This window comes from Zootoca vivipara, chromosome 11 (assembly GCF_963506605.1).
Source record: "Zootoca vivipara chromosome 11, rZooViv1.1, whole genome shotgun sequence".
NCBI classification, from domain to species: domain Eukaryota; kingdom Metazoa; phylum Chordata; class Lepidosauria; order Squamata; family Lacertidae; genus Zootoca; species Zootoca vivipara.
This window is the reverse complement of record NC_083286.1, coordinates 15,243,461-15,266,778: the sequence shown is the minus strand read 5'-3', so window position 1 is coordinate 15,266,778 and position 23,318 is coordinate 15,243,461. Positions and strand designations below refer to the sequence as shown.

The 23,318-nt window shown below is 44.9% G+C and overlaps 1 protein-coding gene across 5 annotated transcripts in view; it reads right to left on the bottom strand.

Moving 5' to 3' along the window:
- The window catches only part of MARCHF3 (membrane associated ring-CH-type finger 3), a 160,218-nt gene that overhangs the window by 125,349 nt on the left and 11,551 nt on the right, over positions 1-23,318 (bottom strand). For 3 of the 5 annotated variants that reach the window (XR_009558314.1, XM_060280128.1, XM_035100020.2), the window contains exon 2: positions 15,473-15,588. The gene's annotated coding sequence lies outside the window, so the exon portion shown is untranslated. Of the gene's footprint in view, positions 1-15,454; positions 15,589-23,318 lie in introns of all 5 variants that reach the window. The other 2 variants (XM_035100021.2, XM_035100024.2) reach the window with 1 other exon arrangement.

Genomic DNA, 23,318 nt, shown 5'->3' with positions numbered 1-23,318 from the left:
TCTTGTGACACAGAGTCTCTCCCCCCCCCCCCTAACAATACATGCCTCTAGTCACTGAAGGCAGCTGTCTATTTTTGTGACCGAGGACAATGCAAGAACCCAGGAAAGGTCATAACAACTAATTGGTTACAGAGACGTTTCTCCCGATGCAGAAGCCTGTGGTGAAGGAAGGGGTGTACTTATGAAGTCATCATCTTGACATAGCTGGATTAGTTGCTGCAGGTATCGCTGTCATTTGCAACTCTGAAAACGGTAATTTCTCGTTCACTTTTCAAATAGATTAAACACAATCCTGTCGCACATCTCTCAAGGAGAACATTAGAACCATCTCACTGTAAACAAATGGCTTTGTCTTATCTATTTTCAAATAATGTGCTTGTCTTCGTAGCCCAGCTTTCCTCCACACCTCAGAGAAGCACATTTCCCTGTTCTAATGTATCCTCATAACAGACCAATATGGGGGTCGTGGTTCTCATTTTACCAGGCAAGAAAACTGAGGCTAAAGGGCGTTGCCAGAGGATTAATGGCCTCGGTCCAGTATACCTGAAGGAGCGTCTCCACCCCCATCGTTCACTGAGGTCCAGTACCGAGGGCCTTCTGGCGGTTCCCTCGTTGCGAGAAGCCAAGTTGCAGGGAACCAGGCAGAGGGCCTTCTCGGTGGTGGCGCCTGCCCTGTGGAACGCCCTCCCATCAGATGTCAAAGAGAAAAACAGCTACCAGATTTTTAGAAGACATCTGAAGGCAGCCCTGTTTAGGGAGGCTTTTAATGTTTAATTGTTTTATTTCATTTTTCTGTTGTAAGCCGCCCAGAGTGGCTGGGGAAACCCAGCCAGATGGGCGGGGTATAAATAATATATTATTATTATTATTATTATTATTATTATTATTATTATTATTATTATTTTCTAGTGAAGCAAGTGCACAGTAGTTTACCCCCTTTTTTTACCTTTATGATTTGAGCTTCTTGGCTACATTTGTGCTATCCTTACTTCAACAAGCTCCTGGTACCCACCTTGCCAAAGTGGTGCTGTGTGGAGACATTGTCATTTTTCCAGTGTCGGTCTCCCAGAAAAGCAGCATTTCCAGTCTCGGTGATTTGCTTCAAGTAGAAGCAACAACCTCATAGTCCACCTGAGCATAAAGGTGAGCTCTGCTTTATTACCTGGTCACTCAGTTTTATCCTCATCGCTGGAGACAGATCGCTGGGACGTCTCCAGATTTCTAAAAAAAACCACACACACCAGTGCTGCTCTCTGCATGAACTAGGGGTGGGGGAAAGATGCTGGAGAGCTGAGAATCTGGCAGCTTCCCAAGAGACGAATCACGCTGCCCCATAATGTGCTTACAACTCCTTCCCCCCCCCTCCAAACCCTTGTCTGGCACCAGAGAGAATGAAGCGAGACAGCAGGCAAAGAGAGTTGTGCCTCTGTTTGCGGCAGCAGGCAGCAAAAACCCTCAAGGGCAGAGCACTCTGCAGACCAATCTATTCCTTTCTCATTTAAGCAAAAGGAAGATGCTCCTGGGCTCAAAATCCTCTTGTAGCATCCTTCTTCCAAACGTGTGTGATGCCCTGCTGTTTTCGGGAGGAACTCACCCCACGACAGACAGTTTCTTTAAAAGAACTGGGGGAGGGGGAGGGGATACTAGGTCATCTGCCTTGGGCCTTGAGTAAGATTATGGACTTCAGATCTAAACTTCCAAAAAAGTCACTTGCCCTGGTAAGCTCCGTGTCAGGTAAAATATGCCCTAAAAACTTCTTTGAAAGGAAAAGACAGAGAATACGCATCCAGAAGCTGGTTTGATGGCAACACATGTATTGCGTGTAACTCTCTTAAGGGTGGGGGTGGGAGATGGGGGGCGGGGGGAGGAAGCCTAGTAACAGTCTCTCAACTGCAACAGCTCCACAGCCATCTGTGCAGAGTACCCTATGTTCATAAGCTTAGGTTATTTCTGCTGTTTGGCAAATGAAGGAATACTTGCTCTCCTAACAGATTCAAATTCAATCATCGCTGCATGCTTCCATCGACGCATCCAAATAACCCCAGGCATTTTGGGCACAGATCCAAGTGCTTATTCTAGCATGAGGGGATGGTTTCTATCACCATCCAAAGCAAAGATTCAACGTAGCACCAGCAAAACACGGAATTAGAGACGGAAAGAGAGGGCCCACTCTCTCTCGTGGTGAATGGCAATGTGTTCTGCAAGCTTTTCAAATGGCATTTTCAATTTTGGTGTGCTTTTATCGATACACAAATACCTGGCTTGGGGTTCCTCCCTGCTTCTTAGCTTGCTGCAGAACCTTGCAAGTCACAGAAAGCTGACTCTTTCATTCCTCCTGTTCACAGTTTATTACCCACAAAAAAGGGAAGATCACCAAACAGATATTCTGCCCAAATGCAATCCTCCAAAATGTTTTCTTATTTTTTTATATGCATTAGAAGCAGTGGTCTTTTTCAGGAGGTACCCAAGGGTACAAAACACTGGCACCTCTTTTATTGTTGTTAAAAAGTGTGGCATTTACTGTACTTCACGGTGATTTCCAGTGCCTCTTTTTCTAGGGGGAAAAAAAGCACTGGTTGAAAGCCACCCAGAGTGGCTGGGGCAACCCGGTCAGATGGGTGCAGTACAAATATAAATATAATAATAATAACCAAATGAATAATTCTAAGAATATGGTACTCCTCAGCAATGGGTAACAGGGATCCTGACAGCCCAAGTGTTATTTTGCACGATGGTGTTTGCAGATGCTGCCAAGCCGACTCAAGCCCCGTCAATAAATACCCAGTGTTTATGCAACAAAGTGCTGCACAGTTTTCTATGGCATATGGTTATCTTAGGGCACATCCACATGGCAGCTTCCCACGCTGTTGGTTCAGTGCGCAAACAAGAGCATGGGAAGTGTCCTCGGAAGGCAGATGCTCTCCTCCAGGAGTGCCCTGGAACAAAAGCATCTCATCTACGAGATTTGGGGCTTGCTACTAATCCATAACGAAGCACCAAAATCCGTAAGTATTTTCAAGATTGATTAGCAGCTTTCAAACTGTTCTCCAAGAAACCCCGGGGTTTCTGACAATGTTTAACTGGGAATTTCTCAATCATTAGCAGGAGGAGGAGGAGGAGGAGGAGGAGGACGACAACAACAACAACAACAACAACAACAACAACAACAACAATTTATTATTTATGGTTTCCCCAGCCACTCTGGCGGCTCACAACAGAATATTAAAAACACAATAAAACATCAAACATTAAAAACAGGGCTGCCTTCAGGTGTCTTCTAAAAAGTCAGGTAGCTGTTTATTTCCTTGACATCTGGTGGGAGGGTGTTCCACAGGGAGAGCGCCACCACCGAGAAGGTCCTCTGCCTGGTTCCCTGTAACCTCATTTCTCACAGGGAGGGAGCCACCAGAAGGCCCTTAGAGCTGGACCTCAGTGTCCAGGCTGAACGATGGAGGTGGAGACGCTCCTTCAGCACCAACACTTTCAATTGTGCTTGGAAACGTACTGGGAGCCAATGTAGGTCTTTCAGGACTCGTGTTATATGGTCTCAGCGGCCGCTCCCAGTCACCAGTCTAGCTGCCGCATTCTGAATTAGTTGTAGTTTCCAGGTCACCTTCAATGGTAGCCCCATGGTTAGAGTGTTAGACTAGGACACGGGAGAGTAGGGTTCAAATCCCCACTCCGCCAGGAAGCTCACTGGGTGACCTTGGGCCAGCCACAATCTCTTAACAAGATTGCTTTATTTATGTTTCATTGATTTAATATCCTATAAACCGCTTTGAGATTTTTCTTTAAAATATAAAGTGGTATAGAAATTAAATAAATAGCCTAACCCACCTCACAGGATGAAATGGGGAGAAGCGGAAGAAACATGCACACCACCTTGAGATCCTAGGGAGATAAAGCTGGTATATAAAGGTTATTTTAAGAATTTTTTTGTTGAAAAAAATGCTGAGCAGGGGTCTATGTTAATCCCAAAGGCAAGATCCATGTTCTGCGCTGATCAGGACTGATCCATGCAGCACAGTTAGCCCAGCCTAGGTCTAGCAGGCTGTTGATAGGAAGCATTTGAATGGCATTTTAAAACTTTGTGGCAGCGAGGGAGAAAAAAGCCCAGTCAATAAATAAATCAGATTACTCATTCATTATTAAAAAGTGATTCTGGGGGGAAAATTATTCAATGATCAACAGTTCACAGAATGGAAGGGGCCATTCTAGTACGTTTTTGGTGGCGATCATAATTATCAATTCCAATATTAAACTTACCTCCCAGTTTTGTTGCAAAGATGAGAGGGGCAAAGATAATAACACAGAGAGAGTGCCTTATGAATGCTAAGCTGTGTTTTCGGCACCCCCATTCTTAGAAGCAAGCACTACAATGATATCATTACGCTTAAAGATAAACTTACATATTTCATCTTGTTGGCCTTGCGTAGCCTGCATCTTAAGAATTTGAGATTGCCAAGGACCTATATAGCAACTGTGTCTTTTATCGAGCATACCTGATTTGAAAGCAAGTTTCCTTGTGCAGGGGGAACAAAGACTTGGAATTTTATTTTCCTCAGTGAAAACCACTGTTACCAAAACAGCACACAGAACAGCAACTCTGAAATAAATACCAGCATGCTCTTTCAGTCAAGTTAAACATATCCGATGATATAGCATGCACCGCAGTCTCTGAGTGGCAAGAGATTTCAGTGGGTACGCCTCGTGCCATAGGGTTTGCTTCCTTTGAACATGGTTACTGGAGACCTATGGGGTTTCTGTGATAATGTTTTATTTATGAAAGCAGACCAAACAAAATATGGGGGTGTGTGGATGTCATAGCATCAACACTCAAACAGATTCTGCTCCCACATAAGGGACGCGGGTGGTGCTGTGGTCTAAACCACTGAGCCTCTTGGGCTTGCCGATCAGAAGGTCAGAAGTTTGAATACCCGTGACGGGGTGAGCTCCCGTTGCTCTGTCCCAGCTCCTGCCAACCTAGCAGTTCAAAAGCACGACAGGGGAAGTAGATAAATAGGTACTTCTGCAGCGGGAAGGGAAACTGTGTTTCCGTGCGCTCTGGTTTCCCTCACAGTGTCCCATTGTGCCCGAAGCTACTGTTAGGTCCATCATGAGGCGTCCTCCAGCTTCCAACCACAGATACCAGCAGCCTTCAAGCAAATAAACTTGCCTTATTATCATAGCATCCCACTGCCAGAGGATTGCCTCCTTCCATTCACCACTTTGCCTCCTCCAAGTGGAAGAAACCTGGGCAGTGCTGAATGTCACATCCATTGCCAGGTGCGTCCTGCTGGAAATAAAAAAGGGCTTTCCTCTTGGCCTGCCTTGATACCCACTCAGTTGCCAAGTGCTTTTGTGACATCACAATAAACCAACAGCCAATGGCAACAGCTGGGGAGGCATCATCTTCATTGTTTTGAGCCTCACAATGGCGGGGGGACCTAACAATGACTGTGTGCTTGTTTATTCAGGATGCAGGTAGTGCTGTGGTCTAAACCACTGAGCCTCTTGGGCTTGCTGATCACAAGGTTGATGGTTCAAATCTGCATGACGGAGTGAGCTCCCGTTGCTCTGCCCCAGCTCCTGCCACCCTAGCAGGCCGAAAGCATGCCAGTGTAAGTAGATAAATAGGTGCTGCTGTGGCGGGAAGGTAAATACTATTTCTGTGCGCTGGCTCCTGTCACGGTATTCTGTTGTGCCAGAAGCGGTTTAGTCCTGCTGGCCACATGACCTGGAAAGCTGTCTGTGGACAAACGCCGGCTCCCTTGGCCTGAAAGCGAGATGAGCCCATCGTCGCCTTTGACTGGACTTAACCACCCAGGGGTCCTTTACCTTTTTCCTTACCCACATAAGGTTTCAAAAGTGCCTTAACACTGGGTTCTCACAGAGAGGTAAGTTTCTGTGCTCCCTTCACACAAGACTGTTGCCCTCTTTATCACTCATGCAATACAGCTTGAGAGGGAAGGATAAGCCTAGCTTCCCAAATGGCTCTGTCCTTTCAAGGAGAAACCATCCATTGAGACAAATCACCTTAACAAAAGCAGGCAGTTGACCACTCTTGCCGGAGCTATCAAGGCAAGATAATCTCCACCACTCCTCCTGGTTTCATTAATCCTCTTCTGATCAAACTTCTGTCTCACAATCAAGAATCATGGGGCTGTAAGGAACCCCTCAGGTGAAGACATCCAGACTAATTTACCAGTGTGAAAATACAGAAGATTTAAGTTTCAGATGCACATATTTCTAAAGTCAATCCATGCTAAGTGCCATCTACAGGCAGGCTTCTCATTCACAGCTGTGTACCCTCCAACATTAATCTGATGAAAACAGGAATGTCCTATTCCATAATAATAATAATAATAATAATAATAATAATATGTATACACCTCCCATCTCACCGGGTTTCCCTACTCTGGGTGGCTGCAACATATATAAAAACATAATAAAACATTAAACATTAAAGAACTTCCCTAGTAAACATTTTAAAAATTCTTCTAAAGAAGAATGTACAGTTGCTTATCTCCTTGGCTCAGGGGTTGCATAACTCCATATCCTCCAACATTTCTCCCATGAAAATCGGGGTGTCCTAAGGAAAATTGGGACATTCCTGGATCAAATCAGAAACCAGGATGGGTCTGTCTCTGGAAAATAGGGACACTTGGAGGGTCTGCAGTCGGTTGCCATTGTGAGAAGAGGATGGTGGATTAGATGGGACTTTGACCTAATCCAGCAGGTCGCTTATGTTCCTAACTTATTATAAAGCTCCTTTATTCCCCCTCTTTTTTCCTCTTCCATATCAAAATATCCTATGTTGGGCTGACCTTGCATACCTATGCGTTGAGCCACTTTCCAATTTGTCCAAACTTTTGTTTCCCCAAAACAACTATTGGTGGGTTATTACTGTGCTATAAAATCTGAACAGAAAGGGGTTCACACAAAGCTAGATCTCAGTACTGTATGTGTATACTGCAAACTTACAAACTAGCTCTGGGAGGAAGCTCAAGCTCTGGGAGGAAGACCTTTCATTGCCTACAGACAGCCACCCAATCTTAAACAACTCCTCACCCACAATAATACAACCACCAGACTTAACATGGACACTGGTACCAGAGCCTGCAATAAACCCAGATGCCAACTTTGCTGCCACATACACCCAGACAATACCATTACTGGCCCCAACAACATCCAACATACCATCTCAGGACTATTTAATTGCTCATCCTCTAACATTGTGTATGCCATCAAATGCCAACAGTGCCCTTCAGCTCTCTATATTGGACAAACAGGCCAAACCCTACGCCAAAGGATAAATGGACATAAATCTGACATCAGGAACCAGAAGACAGAAAAACCAGTAGGAGAACACTTCAATCTCCCAGGACATTCTATACAAGATCTCAAAGTAGCTGTCTTACTACAAAAGAATTTCAGAAATAGACTGGAAAGAGAAGTTGCTGAATTGCAACTTATCACCAAGCTCAAAACCATGGAGGGACCTGGTTTGAACAGAGATATCGGGTTCTTATCTCATTATACATGATAAGCGATCTTCAGCCATCTCCACCCTTGCTTTTTCATGCAAAACCATTTGCAGTCGTTTGCGGTCATCAACAGCTATCAGTCAGTCAATCACCCATTTCCACCACCCTTCTGAGTGATCCCCCCTCCCCATCCCCACCCCTCCCCACCCCTTCTCTACATAAGTGCCTGGAAACTTCCATTTCACTGTATCTGAAGAAGTGTGCATGCACACGAAAGCTCATACCAAAATAAAAACTTAGTTGGTCTTTAAGGTGCTACTGAAGGAATTTTTTTATTTTACAAACTAGAAGATGTGAATGGGTTTTTGGCAGCTCATTGAGAGATTGGAGTGGGGGCAGATGCTGGACACTGGTTTCCTTTGTCTGAGAAAAAAGCATCAATCTACTGTGTAACGTTGAAAGACTGCACTAGGAGATACACAGTCTAATAACACCCTGCGCAGAAGATCAAATGCCCTTAACAATAGCTGAAAAGGAAATAAAAGCAGATGTGTCCTACACTATAGGTGCCCATGGTGCAAAATGGCACCAACATAGGAAAGAGCTGGCATATTATTAAGATCTATCATGTCCTTTGTGCCGGAAATAGCAGCACAGTTTTCATGACGATACACTCTTGGGACATATGTGCATCCAGTCATACCTCGGTTTGTGACCGCCTCTGTTTGCGACCGATCGGTTTGCGACTGCCGCGGACCTGGAAGTGTTTACATCCGGGTTCCGCAGCACGCGGGTGCACAGAAGTGATCTGTGCAGCGCATGCATGCGCAGAAGTGCTCTATCGGTGCTTCACGCACACACAGAAGAGCCCCATGGTTTACGACGAACTCGAGGAGCGACCAGCTCCCCGGAACGAATTGCGGTCGCAAACCAAGGTATGACTGTACTCTGTTCAGTACCAGAATAAAAATTTGGAACTGTATCTTAACACTGAATTAATGAAAATAACATGGTTAAAAAACTTCCACATGACAATTTTGACAATTTTATTAATTCCAGAAAAACTGAGAGGCGAGTAGTACCCACTGATTATTTTTTTATTATAATAATTTTATTATATATATGGCACCCATCTGACTGGGTTGCCCCAACAGAATATTAAAGTCACGATAAAACACCAAACATTAAAAACTTCCCGTAACAGGGCTGCCATAAGATGTCTTCTGAAAGTCAGATACAGTCGTACCTCGGGTTACGACCACCTCGGGTTGCGAACAATTCGAGTTATGAACTGCGCAAACCTGGAAGTATTTTCACCGCACGCGCGTGCGCAGAAGCGGCATGCGCGGTTTGCGCATGCGCAAAGCACGAAAATCGTGAAAATAGTGCTTTGCGCATGCGCAAAATGGCGCTTCGGGTCGCGTTCGGGTTACGAACTTTTCGGGTTACGAACTGCGATCCGGAACGGATCGTGTTCGTAACCCGAGGTATTACTGTAGTTGTTTTTCCTCTTGACATCTGGTGGGAGGACGTTTAACAGGGCGGGTGCCGAGAAGGCCCTCTGCCTGTTTCCCTGTAACTTCACTTATCACAGTGAGGGAACCATTTTGTTGGAAGCCGCCCAGAGTGGCTGGGGAAACCCAGCCAGATGGGCGGGGTATAAGTAATATATTATTATTATTATTATTATTATTATTATTATTATTATTATTACCACCAGAAGGCCCTCAGAGCTGGACCTCAGTGTCAGGGCTGAATGATGGGGGTGGAGACATTCCTTCAAGTATACAGGGCAGCTTCTGGGCTTTAATATGAGCACAGTTTACTGGAAGTGAATACATATTTCACAAATAAATATGCACAGCAAAGTGGTTAAAGAAGATGGTTTGCCATTTTCAGAAAATAACTTGTGGGTTATTGGGAAGCAGATGAAGTCCCTTCCTATGGCAGAGATCACAGCAAATGGGTGGCCACGTGGACTTCTAAATCTTGATGTTTATGGAAGCTAGTTTTAAAACTGAGGTCTTTGGCATCCTCATTTTCCTCTCCACTTCTGAGCCTGCAGAAGGAGTCGCTGCTCTCTCATGTGTTTTCAGCCCTTCTCCTCCACCCCCACCAGCAAAAAGCTTATTTCACATTCCTGCTACACCACAGCAATTGCTTCTTTATTACAGCACAGACATTGATGTCTCGCATGGTTCTAAGATCACAGCAGCAGACAAGCCCAAATACTTCAGTTACCTTTTTCCGAATGGAAAAAGGGCATTACTGTATCCGAATTGGAGGAAAGAGGGTTCCCGCTCATTCTCTCCGACTGGTATGAATTCACATAGTAGTTCAGAAACCCTTTCAGATGGCAACAATGTACAAAGAAGAGTGTCAGGCTGGTGGAAAATGCATCAGTTCGGCTTACCATGACATTTCCTGTCTTGTGTTTGATATGAGTGATTTCCTTGTTCAGCTCTATAGGATTGTCAGAGCTTTTAAAAATCTCAAATCTGAAACGCTAAATCTTTACTTTATATCTGCCCACCGCTGGCTCTGAAAAGCATTGCCTTCTTTGTGTGGTTCTTTTATATTCTTTTGTCCATTAGGATACAAAGCCACACTCTATGATCCTAAACATATTTGTGCGAGGGGAACCATTTAATAGAGTGTTCCCTCTTTCCAATATTGCTTGCATTCTTCCCTAGTTGCCCTTGGCTTGGTCTCATCATTCTCTCTCGTCAACATTTAAATTGTAAGCTTCTACGATCCTCTGTGAAATGCCATGTACATCTCTGATATTCATATAAATTTTTAAATAGACTAATGACACTGTAAACCAGGGGACTGCTGGCAACGTCTGCCAGGTGGGAGGGGCTTCCTGCCTGTCAATCACCCGACATGATGATGTCAGGTGACCCATTTTTGCCCCTGAGAGGTTCAAAACTTTGCACAGGGTCCCCTGAAACCCTGATTATTAGAGCCCTATGCAGTGCTTTGAAGCCGTGACAATCAGCTGATCGCTGGGGCTTCCGAGAATACTAATTTTCAAAAGGTTACAAGCTTAATACACATACATCTTAAATTCCTCCATAATTTTCAACTAGCATTTGACTTCCCCTCCATTCCTCCGTGGTTTCCCCATAATTTCTAATATTGCTGCATATTATGACTCACTTTGCACCCTATCGTCTTCATGTTATTACAAAAGACATAGTTCACTGCTGTTCATTAATCAAATCCCACTTGTCTTTTAATATGTTTACGGTCACTTTTTAAGTATTTTATAAAAGGTTTCCAATCCTCCTTAACTACACCACTCTCTTCAAGCACTACAAATCTTCAAGACTTACAAAGGACCACAAACAGCCTGCAACCCCCTTTTTTGGCTAAGCCATTACTTGACCCAACCCACACCTGATATAGGCCAACTGGATGTGGGCTTGACCAAATAAGGAGGCCAGCCATGCCTCAATTGGACCTGCTCTAAATCAAGACTTAATACAACCAATCCTTGATATTTTATAGAATTTAATAGCAAAAATATCCCTTGCTCTAATGTTTGTTATAATAAACTTAAGAGGAGCTTCTGATAAAAAACTATAATTGATGGGCAGGTTCAAGAAGAAGGTAATAGATAGCCTTTAAAGCAGGCTTCCTCAACCTCGGCCCTCCAGATGTTTTTGGCCTACAACTCCCATGATCCCTAGCTAGCAGGACCAGTGGCCAGGGATGATGGGTATTGTAGTCTCAAAACATCTGGAGGGCCAAGGTTGAGGAAGCCTGCTCTAAACTCGTGTTTCCCAACCTTGGGTCTCTATTTTTTGGACTACAACTCCCAACACCCCTAGCTAGCAAGACCAGTGGTCAGGAATGATGGGAATTGCAAGGCTAGCACTTTGCATTGCACCTAGCAGCAAACTAGCAGACAGCGGAGATCATTTAGGCACTGGTGTAAAACGTTCTCAGTGGTCAGCCCAAATGTGCCAGCTATAGTTGCAAAAAGCTTTTTTTCAAAGCAGCTCCATGGGTGATGTACAGGGATGGAACAATCCAGCAATCCTGGTTTCTCATTTCTCCAATCTTATATCCAGTTCACTGCATTTCTGAACCAATTTGCAATTTTTAAATAGCAGTATCTATGTAAAACCTCATAAGCATTTTCATGTACCCTTCTCCTCATTCATACATTTTTGTACATGTTGTTGCCCGATATACACATTTTTTGCAAGCCGTTTCCCCGTGATATAATATTCTACGCATTGCTTTCACTAATATACTGTACACATTAGTGTACACACTTTCCCCAGACATACATTTTGGTCCCGATTTTGATGGGCAAACAACATTGCAAAATGCAGAGAAGTGCACATTTCAAAGGATCGATGCATTTTAGTTTATGTGTAGGAAGCTGGAATTAAGAAGTGAGGACATTCATGTGAACCCTAACTAATTCATGCCCTGTTCCTTAGGATGTCATTGGAGATGGAAGAACTGTGACCGAACTACATCTCTCCAAGGAGGGGTGCAGCTGGCGTACATGCCAGAACCGATGAAAGGCAATATGAGCTATGAATGCCACCTGTGCACTTATCAGCAACCAGGGATTTAAAGTCACACCCAAGCTGCAGACCTGATCCTTAGGAGGGAACACAATCCCATTCAGAACAGGTTGAATATTGTTCCCCTCAGATGACAAGTGAATGACCAACAGCACATTGGTCTTGTCTGTAATTATCTATATACTAACCCATATGCAGTCCGTGACTGACTCCATCCACCTGTTATTTATTTACAGTTACACCAGGTTCCAATGAAAAGAAGAAAGCAGAGTTGGGTGTTTTCCACATATGGATAGTGCCCAACTCCAGATGACCATTCCCATAATATAATGATAATGATATATTTATACCCGACCCATCTGGCTGGGTTTCCCCAGCCAGTCTGGGCAGCTCCCAACAGAATACTAAAAACACAATAAAATATCAAACATTAAAAACTTCCCTAAACAGGGCTTCCTTCAGGTGTCTGCCTTTTAGAAAAGTCAGGTAGTTCTTTATCTCCTTGACATCTGGTGGGAGGGCGTTCCACAGGGTGGGCGCCACTACCGAGAAGGCCCTCTGCCTGGTTCCCTGTAACCTCACTTCTCACAGGGAGGGAACCGCCAGAAGGCTCTCGGAGCTGAACGCTTGGGGTGGAGATGCTCCTTCAGGTATACTGGGCCGAGGCCATTTAGGGCTTTAAAGGTCAGCACCAACACTTTGAATTGGACTTGGAGTAACATGGGGACAGAACAGAACTCTGTGGAATACCATAAAACAAGTACTATGATGCCCAATTCCAATCCAGCAACATAACCTTCTGGAACCAACTTGCAAATCCTCTGAGAAACAGTGTTTCCAATTTTCTTTCAGTCATGAGATCCAGTAGAATAATCAGGGATGCACTCCCCATCACACGCCTGGCACAGATCAGTCATCGGGGACAATCAAAGGGATTTCCATTCCATAACCAGGTTGGAAGCCACAATGAAATGGGCCCAGAAAAATCAGTATTGCACCTGAAGCTTTTAAGTACACTTCCTCAAGCATCTTGCCCGCCAAAAGGAGATTTGCTACTAGACGATAGGCAGAGAAATAATGAGAGTTCAAGAGAAGTTTCTTCAAGAGGAGCATTACAACCACCTCTTGAAGCATTAAGGGAAGAACAATGACCTAAAGGAAACATGGCTGCATTCTGAGACAAAGCAAAGTTATGGCTAAATATTGCAGAACAAGCCTCCAAATTGTCAGCTGTTGCCTCCTCTTCCAGCATGACCTCAAGAAGGCAATCCTCAGCTTTCAGTTCCATTCTGAGTAGCCATAGTTTTGTGGTATGTCCAAACCCGGACAAACTATGGTCTGCAGAAATAAGCCAACTTCAAACCATGGTTTAGGAAGTTCGCTTGTTTCAGTATACCATAGTAAAGATAAACCACAGTTTTTCCAGGTCTGGACAGAACATTAAACTGCAACAAACTGGAAAACAAACCAAATGTTTTCAATCTCCTTGTATTTTCACCTTCTGTTCACTCTTAAGCTATTTTACGTTTCTCTTGTTGCTGAAAATGGGGGTTATTTCTTGGGGAAAGGGGTGGAAGTGTCATGGAATTCTACTCAATATTGAGCCAGAGCAAATTCCAATGAATAGTTAGCAGAGTAAAAACTTAAACACATTGCAGGATTCCCCCAAAATAGACCTGAGGCAGTGAGGCAATTGTATTTCATCCAGCAGAGCTTTACTGCTACTGAAGGCAAATGAGCATAATGGTCACAAATCCCATACATTCAGGATTGGCCCTGTCCATAAGAAATCCAGTTGCAGCAGACTTAACTTAAACTTACAATAACTAGCCTAAACCTTAACACTATTTATGTACAGAACAGCACACCAGAAGGAGAGAGATAGAAAGAGAAAGAGAAGACCCAGGCTCCTTCTGGTCTTATTATTATAGTCAACATGACCTTGACAGAAGAGATAACAGAACCAGTTTAAGCCAGCTGTACTCAGCTTCTCTGAAGGAATAACCCAAACATCTTGAACCTTCTGCTTGCTTCTTTCACATGGAGAAGCTTCCAGAACCCTCTTGCATTAAGTAGAATAGGAAATATCTCTACAAGTACTAGATCAATATTTTCTGCACTAAGGAATGCAAACTGACAGGAAGTTCTCCCAAACAGCCAACACAATGTATAACAAGAACCCAAGAGATGCCTCACAAAGAATCCCCCACCATATACTCTGTGAAGCTTGTTTCAGTCAGTCACTACCCACAGGATGAGAGAGGCACCTTATTGCTCTACTCCTGACCTCCACGCGGCCATCTGAATGGTCGGTAGAAAGCCTGAGCACAACCCTCATTTTGATGGGTTCCAGAGGGCTTACACACATGCAAACGGCACATCCATAGGCTCTGCAAAAGGGGCTGCTGAACACACCTGCTTCACAGTTCACCAGGCTCACAGCCTGGTCACTCCATGTTCCTGTTCTGCAGCAAAGGGAGTGAATACAGTGTTTCTCCTAAAATAAGACACGTCTTATATTTATTTTTCTGCCAAAAAAACACAACATGGCTTATTTTCAGGGGATGTCTTTTTTTTTTAAGCTACTACCCTGGGAGGCTCGGCCCGCCGCTGCCGCAGCCGACGTCCTCCCAGGCGGAACGCTCCGCAGCGCTTTGCCCCACAGCAAGCCCTTCAAGGCGCCGCCACCGCCGCCACCGCCGTTGGCCACCAGGTGCTGCTGCGGATGCGACGCCGGCTCCTCCTTCCGCTGGCCGCCGCTCATTGTCCTTTTCGGCCGCCGCCGCCTCCCTCCCTCCCCGCCGGGCCGCTGCTGGGTCAGGGCTCGAGCGGGAGCCGGCAAAGACAGCAGTGCGCGCCTGTCTTTGCCGGCTCCCACTCGAGCCCCGACCCAGCAGCGGCCCGGCGGGGAGGGAGGGAGGCGGCGGCGGTGCGCCTGTCTTTGCCGGCTCCCGCTCGAGCCCCGACCGAGCAGCGGCCCGGCGGGGAGGGAGGGAGGCGGCGGCGGAAGAGGATAATGAGCGGTGGCCGGCGGAAGGAGGAGCCGACGTCGCATCCGCAGCAGCACCTGGTGGCCAGCGGCGGCGGCGGCGCCTTGAAGGGCTCTCTGTGGGGCAAAGCGCTGCGGAGCGACTCAGCGAGACCCAGCGGGACCCGGGAGAGACAATACCCCAACACGTCTTATTTTGGGGGGATGTCTTATTTATTTTTTCCTTTCGAAAATCGTGCCATGGCTTATTTTAGAGGCACGTCTTATTTTAGGGGAAACACGGTAGGCATGGGGCCAGCAGCATGCCACCACCCGCGTCATCCGAGTGCCAAAGGGGCTCACCTCACCTCACCAAAGCACCAACGGAAGGACGGACAAAGACAACCCCCTCCCCTCAAGCATTCTCACTGGAACATCGGGAAACATCTTACTTGCAGCGGAGGCCATACCTTTGACGCCGGTTGTCATTTCGGCAGCGAGCTTTAGATTAACAGTGGAGGTGGTGGATGTGGTGGTGCTGAAACACTCCAACTTGGCTCGCTGGAGCCAAAGGCGACCCCCAAACCTGAAATGTAATGAAGAAACAGAAAGACTTGATGAAAAAAACCGATGCTTCTTAGCTACGCGCAGAGAAGAAAAGTCACAAGTTACTACTGCCTTTTCAAAGATCCTTAATTGGCGCTAGAAACCCAAGATATATGGGCTACGTGCGAAATGGCTCCTTAAACCAAGGTTACAGTCACCAAAACAGAATGTCTGGTTGCCATTTGGGGACAAAATGGCTCTATAGCCTTATTTTTATTTATTTATTTCAATTTTTATTTATACATTTCAGGTTTATACATTTCACTGATTTTACAATCATTTTGACATTTCAAAACTTGACTTCTGTGGTCCCTTGAGTTTATTTTTAATATCTTCTGCATATCCTAATTAACTTTATTTGCTCATTTGTTTATCTTCTCTAAATATATACTCTTATGAAACTGCAGGTTATTACAATAATCCTGTCAATGTTCTTATCTGTTTACAGTTTAAGTATTCAGTAAACCATTTCCATTCTTTTATAAAAAGTTTGTTATCTTGATTTCCTATTTTTCAGGTAAGTTCCGCCATTTCCGCATATTCCATCAGTTTTTGTATCCATTCTTCCTTTACTGGGATTTCCTCTGCTTTCCAGTTTGGGGCAAGTAGCATTCTTGCCACTGTAGTCGCACACATGAATTAATGTCTATACAGTTTGGGTCACCCCCTTAATATTCTTAAGAGGGTCTCTTCTACGGTCTTCGGAGAGTGGCTGGAAGTGGGGAGGCAGAAAAAGCTCCTCCTTTCCTTCCACTCTTCAGTTTTAATCCGAAATCTCAGACGCAGTACTGCACCCAGAGCTCAGAAATGGCTCACATTAATCAAATTCCCTGTCGCAAAAAATGTGCCTAGAACAATGGAAGTTTCAAACGCCATTGGAGACGTCAGATGCCATCCTGGCAAACAGGCATCTTCACTTGGTCGCAAGTGGACAATAGTCAGGTGCAAAATGCGCCTGGCTACGTTTGAACACTAGTCTTAATATTGTGTTACCATGTACCTGTTCTCACCTTTTCCTCATAAAATCCAATGAAGACCCTCTCCATTTCAAAATCACTGGGATTTTTTTAAACAACAACAACACTTAAAGCCTCTCCAGAAAATGTAATGAGGGATGTGACCCTGGTAACTGGTATGTTTTTAAAATACACATTTTGCTTTTTACTATTTTAATGGCACTACCAGCCACAGCTTCATCCATTCCAGAAGTCCATTCGACTTCTGAAATGTTCGAAAACCACTACTGCCAGGTGCTGAGCTAAATCTTCTACTGGGGTTTATGTGCACTGCAAAATGTGGGTGAACACCATCATTCCCAAAGCTCCACCAAACAGTCTAGCACAGATGGAAATAGTCTGTAGCATACCTAGTTTAAACAGCGTTTTAAAAAGCCTGGTGCCATTTCAGCTCCAAAACAGCTGCTTTCGTGCATCATAAAAGAGCTTTCAAAATACAGTGTGTGCACACCGGGGGGGGGGGGGAGCAGCACATGCCCGGCTGTGGTTTTACCCAAAGAGCATTGCTCAGATTACTTGAGAAATATTCCAGCTATGTGTGCCCATTCCAGAATCTATTTTTTTTAAAAAAAGCAAAAACTTATGCTATACATTTTGTATGAATTCGTACTGCTTTGCTACCCGGAGAAGTTAGGAAGTGAAAACGCATGCATGCCCTGTTCAATAGACAAGCCAATTTAGCCTGGTATTTTATCAATTGGCAGATTTTTCTTCTTCTTGCCTTCACCCCTTGTATTATTAATATGGCAGGTATTGGCATACCATGTTTATTGACAGCAGTCAGCTGCTGCCAAGAAATCACACGAGCTTCTGTTCTAATAGCTTTGTTTTTCAACTCGCCTGAGCGTAGGAGAGCGTATCGAATGCGTCAAGACATTTGCAAAAGTATTCTGAATAAACAGTCTCCCTCAATGAACTTGATTTACTGTGAACTGTTCGGTACCTGGGAAAACGCCAATAGAGGCTTAGAGCTCATGATTGCTTTTCACTGAATTCCACACAAACTTAGCTGTTATGGAAGCAGAAAATAAACCAGTTGTGCTAGTGCAGGGGTCGGCAAACTAAGGCCCGCGGGCCGGATGCGGCCCAATTGCCCTCTGGATCTGGCCCACAGATGGTGCTGCAATCGCTGTTTGGCTTGGCGCGATCACCATTTTTTGCATTTCCACTCCCCCTCACTGCAGTGGCATCTCCTCCCTCCTCCCTCCCTCTTCCTGGCTTCTCCCCACCCTGTGGAGAGACGGGGCTGGGCTTTGATAGGAAGCCTCCCCACCTGCCCACCAGCCTCTCATCATGGATGCGCTGTGGGCTGGAACTTGGCTTGCCTGCTGGCCCTGTGCCTGGCGCCTGGGAAAGCTGGCCCGAAAAGGAGAGGCGATTCCCAATCGCAGGCAGAACAGCGGAGGAGGTAGGCAGGGGGAGGGGAGGGGCTGGGGGAGAGAGAGAAGCACTCCTGCGCATGCAGTCTGGCCCCCCACTAGGTCTGGGGGACAGTGAACCAGCCCCCTCCCAAAAAAAGTTTGCTGACCCCTGTGCAAGTGGCTGTTTTTAAAAAGTAAGCATTTTAATATGGTGTTATTGGATCAATTTTGCTATCTAACAAGACCATTGATCCAAAAATAGATAGGACCGTATTGTAGATGATGAAAATTATCATGCACAAAGTCAGAAGAACAAATTAACCGAAAAAGCCTCAAAAACGAAAACGCAAAATAAATAGCAAAAACAAAAGCGCCAAACTTCATCCATTCCAGAAGTCCATTCGACTTCTGAAATGTTCGAAAACCACAGCGCAGCTTCTGATTGGTGCAGGCGCCCCAGAAACAATAGCCGGCAGCCACATCGGATGTCTGGCTTCCGAAAAAGTTCAAAACCCGGAACACTTACTTCTGGGTTTTCGGCATTTGGGAACTAAGGCGTTTGAGTACCAAGGCGTTTGAGAACCAAGGTACCATTGTACTGTATACGCATTTCTCTAACAGCAGAACAAAGGTCTAATTATTTGCCAGTGTTTGCCTATTCATTTTCCTTGTTCAGATTTAAGATATTGCCGTCCAACAAACAAATGCTTAGGATAGAGGACATGTATCACTGGACAACTATTCTTGCTCTGTTGTAATTTTAAAGTATGGATTTAGTTGCTCTCATAGTTTATAACAGATCATTAATATATCACTAGGGCCGCTTTGCCTTTCAGCAAGAACACAATCCATTTCTGGCAACAAGGTTAGGGAAAGGACGGTGTATGCTTGTTTCTTGCCTCTCTGGGACACCGGCTGCTTTCCCTTGTAGAGGACATTGTTATTGTCAAGTTGCTATTTTTCATAAAAGAGATGCTACAGCATTCCTTGTTGCCAAACTGCAAATTAATCCGAGTGCCGCTACACAAGCGCGGTGACCACTTCTTTCCATTTTTGATTACAGGATTACAGGGAGAAACATCTGGGTGACCAAACATGCAGTGGGAGGCAGCTGTGTTACAAAAGTTGGGTACCACTCCAGCTGTCTGTTGAGCTGCAGCAAGATCTCAGGGGGTTCCAGGCACTTACCCAGTGTCAGGAGTATGGGCAGGAGTCAGGCTCTGGGGCCTGTAGTGCTTTGCAGGACTGGGGCCTGCCTCAGCTTGTGCTGGAGAAGCAAGGCATGGCCACACAGGTGAAGTCCTCAGCTTGTGCTGGAGAGGCAAGGAGTAGTCACCCAGGTGGGGCCACTTGAGATCTCACTGCACCTGGTGGCAGGAGCTGGGAGGGATAAAAGCCCAGCATTTTCCCTTCAGCTCTTGGCCACAGCAACACTTTCTCTGCCTGGTTGCATCTGGCCTACTGTTCCTTGGACCCTTGCCTTGCTGACGCCTGAATCCTCGACCTTTGGACCTTCACCTTGCTTCTTGTTCCTTGGACCCTCGCCTTGTCGACGCCTTGCTCCTCGACCCTTGGACCTTCGCCTTGCTTCTTGTTCCTTGAGCCTTCGCCTTGCTTCTTGCCCCGTGGACCTTCGTCTCTGCCTTGCTCCTTGACCCTGCAACTGCCTGCTGCTGGACCCTCAGCCCTGCACCTGTTCCTGCTTCTCCACCACCATCTTGCCTCTGGTCCTGACGCCCGCCGACCAGACCGTGACACCCAGGGCCTGTGGTCCTTTGGAGAATTGAGACATGGCGGAGACTGTCATAGTTTTAAGAAATATGGTTTCTTCACCTTCAGTCTGCATGGAGGGAGTCCAGATCTCACAGCATGGTCATTTCATTGTCCTCCACAGCAGTGCTGCCATGGTGTCCAAGCCAGCCTTCAGCCAGCCTGCCCAAGATGGATACCAGTATTTTCTGTTCCTGCTTCTTCCTCCCAGAACAGCCTGTTAAAAACTCATACCCAGTTGCCCTGGCAACCTGTCAATCCCCAGTCTCTGTTGACACTTCAGGACAAGGGGAGAAGGACAATTCTCTTGCACTGCAAATGGCCCTCAATGGCTTCTTAAAGGCCCTAGCTTGGCCAGGCCATTTTGCTTAGGCTTAGCCCAGGAATTCTCTGATTTCTCCCTTCACATCCCAAATAATCAAAACCCCACCATTTATTAATTTCTAGGGTTTTGATTATAGAAACAAACAGCTGGGTGACCAAACAGGCAGTGGTTGGCAGCTATTTCCACGATGGAGGTGGATTGGGGGAAAACACTACTAGAGGCAGAAGTGATTCTAACACAGTCCAGATTTCCCAAACAGGTGAGCCAGTGAGCATGGTCCCTCTCTCCCTTCTACACGATTCTTAAAATCATATGAATGAACACCCAAATAAGGTGAATAAAATACATAAGAGGACATCCTTATGTGCCAACACGCTTCCCCCCTTCTACGGGAACTCCCCTACAGAATTTGAATTTTATTGTGGTTTCATTTCCTTTGCTGAACTGTCACCCAAGACTGGATTCACTATGCACTATTACTTCCATAATATTTCTTTACTCTGGGTTGAAAAATCGGAAGGAAGTAATCGTAAAGTAACAGGCAATGGCTAAGGCTCACTCAGCCTGGGTCCCTGCTGTTTGTGAAGATTACCGCAGGACATTTATATAACAGATTGCTAATCCTGTAGAACAATACTGATCTTTGCCTTCTGCTTGCTGCCTTGCAAAAAAAAATCACATCCCAACTTCTGCACTGAATTTCCAATTTCCATCGATATTCTAGAAATACACCACAGTGAAGCAAAATAATTTTGTGCATACTTCTTGTCAATGAATGCCACAAGAAAAGCCTAAAGTCTAAAGCATGTCTAAAGTTTGCCTTTTCGCCCTTCGCCAAATGATGGTCGAGAAGGTACAAAAACATCATAATTAAAATAACAAAATAGAACCACATAAATAAACCAATATCAGAATAATGAAACTGTAGTGCGGCATTATGGAAATTGGGCTCCCTGCAGAAGTAGGACCTAAATCCTTTCTGACACTTCAATGAAAAATGAAATTTCTCTGGTGGCAATCCAGTAGCTTTATTGGTGGGCAAACTGGAGAGGGGAAATGAAACAGAACCCAATATGCGCAGGACGCACTGATCCAGATGATCTTTCAGGGATGCCATTGTGTGGGCCTCTTAGGAAAACAACAGGAGAAAAGCCCACATTACCAAGAGGTGAAGATGTCGTGGTTATGACTGCTAAATTTCTAGTTGCAAGGCAAAACCAGGATTTGTTTACTGCTGAAGGTCTCCTACGATAGTTTCTATTTAAAATTCTGAAGCGCGGTGCTTCCAAGGTAAGACTAGACGGGTTATTTCTTTTCTTTTTTAAACGTCTAGGATCAGCAGACACAACATTTGTATGAAATTGTGTATTTGAATATTTGGTGCGGAACAATGATTTTAAGACAAAGATGCATATAATTGCCTTTTAAAGGGGACATTTGCTTTCCAAAGTTCTTTTTTAAATTTCCCAGAGTATGGCAATAGGTGTAACTAATTTCATTTAAATGTGTGCACAGGAACCTCAGACCCCCCAAATGTCCCTATTTTACAGGGACGTCCCTGATTTAGAGAAGCTGTCCTGGTTTCTGATTCGATCCAATAACGTCCCGCTTTTCCTTAGGGCGTCCCTATTTTTATTGGAGAAATGTTGAAGAGTATGGAGTTATCTGACCCCCGAGGGAATCCTGTAAAGGGTTGTGTGTGTTTTTTTTTATAATGTTTCGTGTTTTATTATGTATTTATATATGTTGGAAGACGCCCAGAGTGGCTGGGGCAACCCAGTCAGTTGGGTGGGGTATAAAGAGTAAAATTATCATTATGGAATGGGACGTCCCTATTTTCCTTGGAGAAATATTGGAGGGTATGGAAACTTCAACACCTTTCACCCCTCAGGAGATGCCGAATTCTTTGCCATTCCATTGTGATGTAGACTTTTCACCAGAGGGATCGCTCTTCACCTTTATGACTTCCTCAGACCACTGGCTTACTGTTTTTTTTAGTTTTACAGACACTTGCTTAGCACTATTTTTAATGAAGGATAGGATTCAACCCTGATGGGAAGCCACATTCCTTGGTATGGAATCTATTTTTGATCCAGATCACAAGAGTTGTGAATGTGAGTGACTCAGTAGCGAGGTCAACAACACACACTGCTCATATCTAGTCATCTGATTTCACATGATCCAGGATTGAATCTTGTATTAAAAACCAGAGATGGTGTAGCAGAGTGGCCAAGAAATTGGACTGCCAATCAGGAGGTCCTTCAATAAAATTTCACCTCGACCATGAACTCACTAGTAGGCTATGGGTGCCATTTTCTGCCTCAGTCCTCCCATCTGCAATATGGGGAATAATACTGACTTACAGGGTTGCTGCCAAACCCTGTGAGGCCAAACCCTACGCCAAAGGATAAATGGACATAAATCTGACATCAGGAACCACAAGACAGAGAAACCAGTAGGAGAACTCTTCAATATCCCAGGACATTCTATACAAGATCTCAAAGCAGCTGTTTTATTACAGAAAAATTTCAGGAACAGACTGGAAAGAGAAGTTGCTGAATTGGAACTCATTACCAAGCTTAAAACCATGGAGCCACCTGGGATGAACAAAGACATTGGATTCTTATCTCATTATGCATGATCAAGCTTTCTTTAGCGCCTCAGCCCTTGCTTTTCCCCCGCAGGACCAATTGCAGCCATCAGCAGTCGTTATCAGCCATCTACAGGTTTACCACTCCCATCAGCCCATCACCCATTCCCACCCCCCCCACCCTCTGTATATACATAAGGGACTGACTTCTGTTTCAAGTGTATCTGAAGAAGTGTGCATGCACACGAAAGCTCATACCAAAATAAAAACTTAGTTGGTCTTTAAGGTGCTACTGAAGGAATTTCTTTATTTTGCTTCGACTCAGACCAACACGGCTACCTACCTGTAACTAGGGTTGCTGCAAGCAGAGATGGCATGCGAAATGCACTCAGAGCACTGTACAAATGTTACATACTGTTATTTTTACTGGTAAACCTTGGCTCAAATTAGGCCTACAGATAACAGTGGAGGATATAACGTAATAGTTATCTCTCCAAGTTGTGGTGTCTGGTGTTATTTATCTGGGATTTTCATTTTTATTTGTCAGAAGTTATTTGGAAGCTGTTTGTGCAAGCTGTTTTTACTGTTAATAAATGTCAAAAGGCAGATCCAGTGAAAGAATATTACTTCAGATAAACAGGATGTTGC